The 12,086-nt window shown below is 49.4% G+C and overlaps 1 protein-coding gene across 23 annotated transcripts in view; it reads right to left on the bottom strand.

The window, feature by feature from the left end:
• The window catches only part of TRERF1 (transcriptional regulating factor 1), a 195,017-nt gene that overhangs the window by 65,333 nt on the left and 117,598 nt on the right, over positions 1 to 12,086 (bottom strand). The gene's annotated exons all lie outside the window — the stretch shown is intronic.

Here is a 12,086-nt window from a genome sequence, read left to right as displayed (position 1 = left end):
TCCTAAGATGTTGCCTGATGCCTTGGTTCAGAGAGGGTACCTAGAAATAAAAATGATGTCAAATTCACCCTCTGGACTACAGTTCAGAGAGTGTCTCTCCAGGAAGGAAAGTGCCATGGCAGGGACTTTGGGAAAGTGTGGCTTTGGGGTGTCCGGACAGAGGTGGTGGCACCAACTTGCTGGTTCAGGTAACAGAGGATGAGGCTCACGGAACCTGGTCAAAAATTGAGCCTGGGGCTGGCCCTGTGGCCAAGTGGTTAAGTTCACGCACTCTACTTTGGTGGCCTGGGGTTCACCGGTTTGGATCCTGGGCGCAGACCTATGCACTGCTCATCAAGCCACAGTGAGGCAGCATCCCACATAGAAGAACTATAACGACTTACAACTAGGATATACAACAGTGCACTGGGGCTTTGGGGAGAAAAAAAAAAAGAGGAAGATTGGCAACAGATAATAACTCAGGGCAAATCTTCCTCACCAAAAAACATACTTAAAAAAAGAAAAGAGTTGTGACATTGTGCCTGGAGCCCTGCCCTTCCACAACCCAAACTTCCAACCCCAACTATGGCAACCCCGGCCGAGGCCACACTCTGGATGGGAAGAACAAAGTGTCATCTATGAAAATGGACTGGGATATTTCAGAAAATAAATCATTTCTAAAATGTCAAGAGGGCTGCTGGTGTTCATTCCTACTATTTAATGCTACAAAAATGATTTTTCTTTTTAAATTGAGAAATCCTTTGTCTGTGACAGCCAGCTCCAAAAAAAGCCTTTAAATGCCTACTGCCTTAATACTTGAGGGAGAGATTACAAGTGATTTTCACCCATTTGAATGTTTAAGAGACTCTAAATGCTCAGCTTTTAAGTAGTTCTTATTTTAAACTTTAGAAGAGAACTCTGCAGAAGCAAAACTTCCCTTTCAAAGTCTTTTTTTTTTTTTAATGCAAACACAAATACACTCTCACTCCCTGCTTCCAATGCTAAATCATCTACAATTTGGGAGTTTGTTGCTCATGAAATTCTAGCGATAAGCACATCATAAACATTCCTATAGCAACAGAATGCTTTTGAAGCGATGTCTGTGATGTTACAAAGATTGTGCATCATTATCTCTGAATGCTGGCGAAGAGAAGGTTATGGGAATAAGTATTTATGTACAAATAAGTCAATATAGTAACTGGCAACCTAACAGCAGACCTTACAGGGAAGCTAAACCACGGCCTGGGGTGGGAGGCAGGAATGTACTTCCCTCAGTTTCCATGAATAAATGTGCCATCCTCACTCTCAACGTGGGAAACTAACTCTCCAGGCTCCCCACACCAGCACGAGTCCTTGGGACTAGCGGTCTCCTGGGCAAGCGTTAAGCTGAGACAACCACGTACTCAACTTTGATCATCTACTACACGTCAGGCGCTGGGCTACATTCTAGGGTTCTCCAGATGAGGTCTTCTTCAAAGAGGCCCAAGAGAGATAAACAGGTCATTACCATTCTCCTTCCCTGCTAAGAAGAGTATATTGGCTGGAGTTAATGGAAAGGAAAGAAAATGAAGTGAACTAGCTCAATCCATCTGTCCAACCACCCATTTGTCCATCCAACATTGACTGAGTACCTATAGTATGGACCAGGGAAGTGCAAGGCACTGGGCACACAACAGTTGAGACCAGTGTGGTTCCTGCCTTCATGGAGCTTACAGTCCAGCAGGGAAACCAACAATAACAAATCAGAAACAACCATAATAGTGACATGCTCTAAAGAAGTTACCACTACTGCCCCAACGGCATGCGACAGGGGGTGGATACAGCATAGCAAAGGGTCAGCGGTGCTTTCCTAAGGAATTAGTCTTTCACCCGAGCGCTAAGGATAAATTAGCGAAGCAAAATACGGAAGGAAGGAAAGGATAGAAAGATAAGGTGTTTCTGGCACAATGAATAGTCTGTGCAGAGGTCCTGTGACGAGGAGCACGGCACGTTCTCGCTATGAAAAGAGGCTCTTAAAGAGGATCAAGTCAGTCCACGACCCCACACCATGCTTCAATCACTGTGGTATTCAGGGCAAGCATGACGGATGTGCGGGTTTTTCAAAAAGTGCCCAAAAAGTTACTTAGGGCAAGCCAGGAAAATAAGGTGCATATCTGCTCAATTCTCCCTCAACCTAAGCTGGCACGAGGCATCTGAAATAGGGGCCCCCTCGCCCTCCCCTTCCATTTTATCACAAGTTTGGGGACTCATCTCTTTTCTTTTCAACAGTGGGAACTTGGCTAAATCCTATTTGGCCAGTGGTAAAAATTAGTTGGTCAACGCTGACACAAGACTTTCAGTGAGTGTGGGTTTGGGGATGCGGACGAGCATTCTATTACTAAAATTATTGCTGGAGACGTCTCATGCCGGATGTAACTTTATGGAATGTCATACAATTTCAGGCACAGAACTTTGGGGCCAAGCAGACCAGGGCTCAAATCCAGCCCTGCCCCTCCCTGGCCATTTGGCCTTGTTCTTCTGTAAAACAGGGTTAGCGGTGCCTCCTGGCAGGGATCTCAGTCCTACACTGAGCACATTTCCTGGCTCCTACCAGGCCCTGGATAAGTGGCAGCATTGCTATCACCGCACATCAGTGAGATGGGGACAGCCACACCCCATGAAGCGATGTCCCAGCCAGTACTGGGGGCTCAGGGCATCTCTGCAAGGGTGCAGGGGTCAGCCATCAGTGACCAGGGGTCCTGATGACTCAGCATTTCTTGGTGTGTGTCCTCAAGGGTCCCCAGCCACTGTGCTGAGAGTTCCCAGCTGAAGTCCCACTCGGCAGCAGGGCGGACCCTCCCTGGCTCACACCTCCTCAGGCCCAGGGTCAGCCTCCCCAAGGAATCCAGATGCCATCCCGGTACTCATGGACAGCTGCACCAGGGGCTCTGGCCCTGCAGACAGCAGACTGGGGACCCAGTTCTAGCTCCACCACTTATGACTGGGGTTCCTTTAAACAAGCAGACGAGCTGCAGACGAGAGAGGAGCTGGAGCAGCGAGCACATCCTGAGGCCTAGGACAGGCCAGGCACGGTGCTGGGGCTTTCTGGACAATTTTACAAATGAGCAAACTGAGACCTGCCGACTTGGCCAAGACCACAAAACTGAGCGCTAGAGCCGGAACGTGAAGCCCGGAAGCCCTTCCTCTTTACTCCATCCCCACACCACCTTACGGCGATGGAAATCTTACTTGTCTCTTTCCCACGTGACCACGAGGACACAGCCTTGGAAGGCTGGGTGACGTTCCAAGGACCCACGGCCAGCAAGCCACCAGGCAAGGCCAGAATCTTCCCACTGCCCCACACTGCTGCCTGGGTCTCGGTTTCCCTTCTGCGCACTGGTGGTGACAAATGCCACCTTACATACCACACACTGGTTAGAGTAAGGGGGGATGAAGATATGAGAGTCCTGGGGAAGGAAAAAATTAATATACAGAAACAAACACTTTAAATGGGTATTGAAAGGCTCAAACCAAAGAGGAAGGGTTCTTCTCAGTCATAAGGCAGTTGAAATGAAAAGAACAGCTCATATGCCACCCAGAGTGGGAGAGAGTTCAGCCAGGGGAGGGGAAGGGACACAGGACATAAACTATGGAGCTTCTGAAAGGGGAAGCAGGACCAAATGGAGCATGAAGAATTCCCTCCATGCCACCCACAATAAATGAGAAATTGGCACAGATTTTAAGAAGAAGGAAAAGGAGGAGGAGGAAGAATTAAATCTGTAGACTTATCTCAGAACATTTAAGAAACAGTGCGGAGAGTAATCAATGCACTGAGAGAGCTCAGACTCCAGTCACTCGGGGACCAGCCACTCTGCCAAGCGAGTTCTCCTACGTAGAGATGAGGCTGCCATGGAAGAAGATCTAATTTTCAAGGGAGACACGTCCCCCAACAGCTAGGGGAGTTTTGGAAGCTTCTTAGATGTGGGGAAGACTTCCACTCCTTCTCAAAAGTCTCTCCTCTTCTTCTGGTGCCTCATTCCCACCCCCGCAGAGGCTGAGAAAAGAATAATTTTCACACACTGGAGGAGGAGGTTCCTGCCCAGACCACTCTAAGTTATAGGTGGAGCACTTAATCAGGCCTTCATGCACCTGGTTATTCCAGAACACAGAAGCTGGGCCATCCACATGAATATCAGAGCAGCTCAAACATTGAGAGCATATCAGATGGACACATTGTGGGCTGACAATGGATGGCAGGCCACCATCCACTCTCCAGCCTCCTCAGGCCTCCCACTCCCTTGCTCCCAGCTCCAGCCAGCTTGTCTTTCAGGTCTTCACACACTCCAAGGTCTTTCCTATCCCAGGGCCTTTGCACAAGCTGGTCCTGCTGACTAGGATGCTTTCCTCCTAGCTGCCCACTCATTAATGTCTAGTTGACTTTCAGGTTAGCTTCAGTGAGACTTCTCTGACCCCCCAGAAATTTATGTGTGCAGCAGTACTTATGACAGTTGCAATTAATTAATTATGTGATTAACCAGTTGGTCTCCCTGGACTATAAGCCCTCCCTGGGCACGGGCAATGTCTGCTTTTTTCATCATTATGTCCCGTGCGCTAGCAGCAGTTCTCAGTCCTGACTGCACATCAAAACCACCTGGGCAGAGCTAAAAAAAACAGAAGTCTGGGTTCCACCACAAACCTACTAAATAAGTATTTAAAGCCTGCCAGGTGGTTGTCAGATGCGGCCAAGGCTGAGAAGCGCTGACTTAAACGGAGGGAGGCCGTGGGTGCTGGGCTTAGGTCCCAGAGCAATCTCAACGTGGCCCAGGGAGTTACAGCAGGACCTTGCCCGCTTTGCTTGTGTATACAATGTATCCTTTAAATGGTGCTTTCCACCCTCGAGATTAAATTTGAGGAAATTCCGGAAGAGGAAAACAAAGTCCTCATTGTTAGCAAAGAATACTATTCCTTTCACTAAGGGCTCGCCATCCAGCCCCCTCCCCGACACTCCTCTGTCCATGAACCCTGGTTCACCACCTTATCCTCAGAGCCTCAGGATTAACCTGATGTGTTCCTGAAATACACTTAGATATTTGGGGTGAAATACCCTAATTTTTTAAAATTAGGCCCAGCTATACCATGCAGTAGAATACAAAACTTCATACTAAGTTTTATTAAAACAGGAGAGTTCAAAGCCAGTTCATGCTGTGACAGGCCCTCCAGGCCAGCCCCAAGCCGCAGGGAGAGGTGCTTTGCAGAAACTCGCCCATGGGGCACTGGGCGGGGGAGCTCACTCATGGGGGTGGGTCATCCGCGCTGATCTGGCCTTTCTAGGGCAAGTGGAGAGCAAGCCGACTGTGCTCAATCAGTTACCCTTACTAAAGGGAAGAGAGTGAGTGCTACGGCCTGAATGCTTGTGTCCCCCCAAAATTCAAAGTTGAAATCCTAACCCCCAAAGTTGATGGTATTAGGAGGTGGCAGCTTTGGGAGGTCCTTAGGTCATGATGGTGGAGCCATCATGAATGGGATTAGTGTCCTTATAAAAGAGACCCCGTCACCAGCTCAACAAAAGCACCATTCAACCGAGTCCCACGACCCTGCAAGAAGCAGACCGTCACCTAACCCAGTGCAGGGTGAGCACTCCTTAATGCAGCGGTTCTCCAGCTTTAGCATCCACGGGACCACATGGGGAACTTTTAAGGATGAAGCTTCCCTTCGCACGCACTAGGTTGGCCATCATAATGAAAAAGAAATAACAAGCGTTGGTGAGGATGTGGAGAAACTGGAACTCTACGCGTTGTCGGTAGGAATGCAAAATGGGGCCGCTGCTTTGGAAAACAGTGTGGCAGTTCCTCAAAACCTTAGAGTTACCATATGACCCAGTAATTCTACTCCTGGGTATATAACCACGAGAACCAAAAACAGGTATTCGGACACAAACTTGTTCACGAATGTTCACAGCAACTCCATTGATAATAATCACAAAGGTGGAAACGACCCACACGTCCATCAAGTGATGAGCAGATAAACAAATGGGATCTATCCGTTCAATGGAATATTATTCAGCCACAGAAAGGAATGAAGCACTGACACACGCTCTATAACACGCAGGACCCTCGAAAACACCAGAGTCAGACACAAAGGTCACATACTGTACGACCCCTTTCAACTGAAACACCCAGAACAGGTAAGTCCATAGAGACAGAAAGCTGATCAGTGGCTGCCGTGGGCTGGGGGCAGGGCAGAACGGGCAGTGGCTGCTTAATGGGTCCAGGGTTTCCTTTTGGGGTGATGAAAATGCCTTGGAACGAGACAGAGGTGATGGCTGCACAACACTGTGAATGCACTGAAAGCCACCGACCTTTATATTATTTAATATGACTCAGTAGCTCTGGGCTGGGCCCAGGGACCTGCTTTTTGAAAGAACATCTGGGTGCCTCTGACACTGGGGTCCCCAGCTCCGCCTAAATGTCAGGGCTGATTTGTGTAAACGACGCCTTTACTCTAGCTGACTCAATCACAACAGCGGCTCTTTCCTGAGAGCCAAGTACGCGTCTAGCCCTGGGCTCAGTGCTTTCAAACATAGCATCTCAGAATCACACTGCAAGGTAGGAAGGATCACTGTTTCGTTTTATAGATGAGACTGAGGCTCAGAGAGCTTAAGTAAGTTGCCCGGGGCACACAGCTGAATAACAGTGGATTCAAACCAGTATCTGTCTGAGTCCACACACCATATTTTTCCCACCACCCTACACTGTGCCACTGTGTCCTTTAACAAGCTCTTCCAGGTGGCGGAAATGTCATTTTTGTCTTTACAGTGGAAAATGCTCTTTATGTTAGAGACTTAGATCATCTTACTCAAAGCGGGATCCTCAGTATCCCCAGGGAATTGACTAGAAATGCAGGCTGTCAGTCCTTACCCCAGGCTTGCTGACTCAGGATCTGCTATCCCCAGATCGTGTGAGCAGCACTGATCCCTTTAGAGCCGTGCTGTCCGACTCGGTAGCCACTACCCACACGTGGCTATTTAAATTAAAATGAATTATAATGAAATAAACTTTAAAACTCAGTTCTTAAGCTAGGGTAAAGGAACAGAAGGGAACAGAGGAGTGATGGGGGAGCAGTATCTGAGGTCACCTATCTGAAACGTCCAAGGAAGGTCACTTGAAGAGGTGACCTCTGGCAGAGACCCCAGTGAGCTGCGACTGAACCACATAATTCAAGGCAGGAAGAGAGTTCCAGGCAGAGGGAACAGCAGTTGCTGAAGCCTTTGGCAAAAGGAGCTCAGTGGAGCGGGAGGGGGCTGGCAAGTGAGGTCAGCAAGGCTGGCAGGGGCCAGGTCACAGGGACAGGAACCCATTGGAGGGCTCTGAGCAGCGGAGAGATGGGGCTTGACTAACTTTTCACATAGAGAACAAACTGCAAGAGGACAAGCGCAGAAAAGGCCAGACCAGGTACGAGGCTGCTGCTGTCTTCCAGGCAAGAGATGGTGACGGCTTATTATTAATTAAATTATTACTATTAATACTAGCTCTCTAGTTGGCCAATGCTATTAATATTCTCAGATATATTGTGGGTAGACTAAGCATCATGTTCAAGCTACTTGCATGGGAAAACGCATTGAGTTCCAAATGATCAGCTTGAAATCTTTTCCATCCACCAGGGTTTTAAGTTGGGGACTGCGTGATCTGGTAAAAGACGGCAGGAAAGGGGATTGGGGGCTAGGGCAGATGTGCAGGAGGAAAAAGGGAGTATTCCCCAAACCATCAGAGAAGAGGAGTCTGAGAAGGGCCTTCCCATCCTAATTCTTCCCAGGGTTGTTGGGCAGCAGAAGGACGAGACCCCGAGGGATAGTCCCCTACAGACAGAACGGAGGGGAAAGGACGGCTCTCCCGGAAGGACGGCACAGCAGCTGTGCATGAAGGAGGGGGTGAAGTCTTTTCCAAAAGCAGGGGAGCCTCTGCTTCTGGGGTTTCTGAGGTTTCAGGGCAACAAAGGGTCAGAGAAATAGCCATGGAGATTTAGGGCGGAATCATCCAGCTGTGCCTCACTAACTGCACAACACTGGCAGGCCGCCTGACCTCCCCGATCCTCTGTAAAATGGAAACAACACCCCTGCCTCTCAGAGTGCTTATGAGGGGTCAAGTCAGACGATGTCTGTGCTGAGCGCGATGAGAACTTCTGGTCCATATGCTGAAGTCGGAGCGCGCACGTCTTCTGGAGCAGATGCAGAGGCCACCATCCTCCATAGGCACGTGGGTCTGTGCAGTACTCACGTCCAAGCAGTTCGGCTATAGCCATGGAAAGGTGCTTCCCTTTCATTAATTCATTTGTTCAACATACATTTACAGGGTGTGAGAGCCAGGCGTGGTGTTTGGAAGAAAGAGAGTGTAAGATACAGCCCCTTCTCCCCAAGAACATACAGGCAGCGGGGGTGGTGGGAGACATGAAAACAGGTTCCTCCAATTCTCCTTTTCTCTTCTTCTTTTCATGCCTTTAGCCTAGAGCCACCAGCCTTCTGGGGCCTGCAGCCCCTCTTGTCTACCAGTAGCCTGCAGAGTCAGCCGTGGGGGCAGTGCCCTCTGCTCCTCTCCAGACTGGCAGGCAGGCCTGGTCGATTCTGCTGGAGTGGAAAAGGGTGGTGGAAAAGGCAGGGCTGGCTAAGCAGAGGCAAACCAGGGAAGCGTCTGCCCCCAGTAAGGCCTTCCTTCCAGCCCCCACTTCCTCCCTCCAGTGGACACGGCTCCAAGAGAAAAAGAAGACCAGATGGGTCAGGGGCCAGGACACCCACTCCTGACCCCCAGCTCGCTTAGAGTGCAGTATCTCCCAGCGCTTCCCAAGGAACGTCTTCAAGAGAAGGGCCCCGCTCTGAGTCATCTGAAGCAGCAAGGAGACCTTGTAAAAATAACTCCAAGTATGAGGCTCCTGTATTCACATTATTCATGACACAAAGAACAAAAAAGCAGGGCAGGAAGCAGAGGAGGAGAGTGTCGTTCACATTGGTTTTCTTCACATGATAAGCAGCCAGGAGCTCTCTTGCTGAGTCCCACTGCTCTCTCTCTCCTCGGAGCCATTACATAAGCTGGAGAGAGGGTCGTCTTTGAAACCTTCTCACTCTCCCACCCACCCCTCATCACCTGCCACCTCCAAAGCTGGACCTTCCCAGTAGCTGGCCTTGCCAGGACTCAGAGGGACTCAGGCTGTTCCCTCTCCTGGCTGTCGGTCCCGAAATAGGGAATTCCACCGAAGCCCCCAGCGCCCCCGCCGAGCACCAGGGGTGGGACTTCTGGCACCGTGACCGTGTGAGGGAGGATCTCCAGTGGAGGCCGGCGGGGCTGGCCAGATTCCTGAAGGCACATGTGGTGGGGCTTCCTTGGAAGACCTTGGATTTCAAAATGTTCGGACATCCGGGCTGTGTGGCCTTGGGAACTGGCCTGGTCATACTCAGGGCTTCCTGGGCTCCAAGAGGGGAGGTGCCACTGACTCACTTCCACTCAGTTTTCTGGAAGACATGGTCTTTAGGAGTCACGGAGGCAAGGATGGGGATTTTGAGACAATGAAGAGAGCCTAGTAAGAGGAAACATCAAGGAAGAAGACAAGAGTAGGGAGAAAAGAGAAATAAGGGATCCCGGGTGGGAGGGGACAGGCAGAGGTGTGGCCATAAAGCTTTTATTTAGTGCTTATTAAACACAGCCCTTTATAGGGAGCCATCACAGTGGTGATCCCAACCTCTCATGGCTTATAATTAAGAACAAACTAATAACTACTTTTAGACAAGTGCACGGACATGTTAGGAAATAAAAATCTCAACCAAGGCCTGGTAAATATAAGTCACAGCTAAAGTCAGAACTCTGCCTAATGCCAGTCAAAGAAGAAATATCAGCAAATCCATCACTTTGTGCTATTTACACAAGGAAACGCTTTATAGTATGATTCTACCCTGACTGCAGACTCTTGACCAACACGCATCTGTGGCACACAACGAGGAGCCAAGCTCACTCAAGGCTTTCAAATGTCTGCAGTGACGTCAGGGCAGAGACCCTAACAAATCTCGTGAAATAAAGTTCATGCATCCAAAAAGTGCTGGTTGAGCACCTGTTATGTGCTAGGCATTGTTCTGAGTGATGGGGACACAATGGTGAACAAAGAAAACAAAATCCCTACCCCTGTGGAGCTTTCATTTTAATAGGGGGAAACAGAAAATAAACAATTAAAATACATAGTACATGGGATGGTTATAGATGCCATGGGGAAAAACAGAGCATGAACTGGGAAGTAGTCAAAAAAGGCCTCTCTGAGAAGGTGACATTTGAAAAAAGACCTGAAGGAGGTGAGCGATCATGGATATATGTGGGGAAAGGGCATTCCAGGCAGAGGGAACAGCAAGAGCAAAGGTCCTGAGGTGGGCCCATGCCTGATGTGACTGAGGAACTAGGAGGATGGTGTGGCTGGAACAGGGAAAATGAGGGGGAAAGTAGGAAGAAGTGAGGTCAGAGGGATTCTAAGGATGATTTTAAAACAAATAAACAGAGAAATACAAATATGATGGAGTGACTGGGTTGTTCACATGGGCACTTAGGAAATGGCTTGGTAAGGAGGCATCAACTGGGCTGAGACATAGATGCCCAACATGGGAAGACATGAGAAGAGAACATTCAAAGCAACAGGGACAGCAAACTAGTGGCCCTGAGGCAAGGATGAGCATGCACATGGCAGGTGCATGGTGGGTGCAACAGAGGCAGAGAAGTGGTGACAAGGGTGTTTCTTTCATGGAGGGTAATGGTTCTCAACCTGGAGTAATCGTGCCCTCCAGAGGACGTCTGACAACGTCTAGACACATATTTGGTTGTCACAAGTGGGGAAGCGCCATTGGTATCTGGTGGGCAGAGGCCAGGGATGCTGCTAAACATTTTAGAATGCACAGCACAGCCCCTCTCAACACAGAATTATCTGACCCCCAATGTCAATAGTGCTGAGGTTGAGAAACCCTGGTGCAGGGCCTTGCAAGTCGTGATAAGAAGTCTGTGTGCCCAGAGAAGCATAAACTGAGGACTAACTAATGTCTTGTACCTGGCAGAGTGTGATCCTTACACATGGCACATGCATCACTCTGGGTCCAGGGTATGTGTGTGGAGATGAAAGAGAAGGGTGCCAGGGTCACCTCTCAGAACACAGGAGCCAGGGTGGAGGCAGAGAAGCTGTGACATGTTGACTCCAGCCTAATTTGGAGAAAGAGGGACCTCCTGGATCAGAGACAAAGGAGGTCGGAAGCAGGGAGGCCATGGAGGCTATCAGCAAGCAGACAGGTGCCATTCAGAGCTGTTTGCAAGAAGCTGATGTCCCTGAAGAGTCAGGGCAGGACCCTGGGTGAAGGGAGAGAAGCCACCCTGTCACAGTGAAGGGGCAGAGGGCTGAAGAATGCTACGGGGCTCACAAGTGTGGACAGCACAGGTTGAGACCAGTGTGTAGACAGACCAGGACTCAAGAATGAAATTACCAGGAGAAACAGCCATGGGCTGAAGAAAAGGGACTCAGGTGAGTGTGACAAGGAGGGAGGACCACCAAACCAAACCACATCATACCGAGAAGATGCAAATGAGGAACCAAGAGGGGCCCAGAAAATAAGGGGCATTTCAGCACGATCTGGAATTTGCTTACTACTGGAGAACGGGTTGTTCTCTGCAGGGGTGAAGGCACCTGGAGTCGAGGCGGTTGGCTACTGGTCAACACAGACAACACTTAAGTTCGCAAGGTATTTCATTTCTCTCCCAAAGCCAAATAAGTCCACAGGCCCAGGGAAGTGGCCGAGATGACCAATGACTGACATGCAGTTAACCCCAAGCACGCCCCTCCCCCTCAGCCCATTGATAATCTCAATGAGTCATCCGGAAAAACTGGTCCCACCTCAGTGGAAAGAGAATCTAGATGAGGTTCTCATCACTTAGGAATGAGAAAAATTTCTCAGTGCAGAAGCGGGCCAGAACTTTTCCATGGTCAAAACGTAAAGAAACCTTGCTAATTTAGGGGAAGGAGGGAGGGAGGGCTGCCTCCGAGAGACTTCGTTCCAAGAGAATTTCTGATGGCCTTCTCAAGTCCATATTTGTGTGTGCTCAAGTAGGTAGACACCCTCA

This window comes from Equus asinus, chromosome 8 (genome assembly GCF_041296235.1).
Source record: "Equus asinus isolate D_3611 breed Donkey chromosome 8, EquAss-T2T_v2, whole genome shotgun sequence".
Classification (NCBI taxonomy): Eukaryota; Metazoa; Chordata; class Mammalia; order Perissodactyla; family Equidae; genus Equus; species Equus asinus.
The sequence above is the reverse complement of the archived record's forward strand: the minus strand, read 5'-3'. Positions and strand labels throughout refer to the sequence as shown.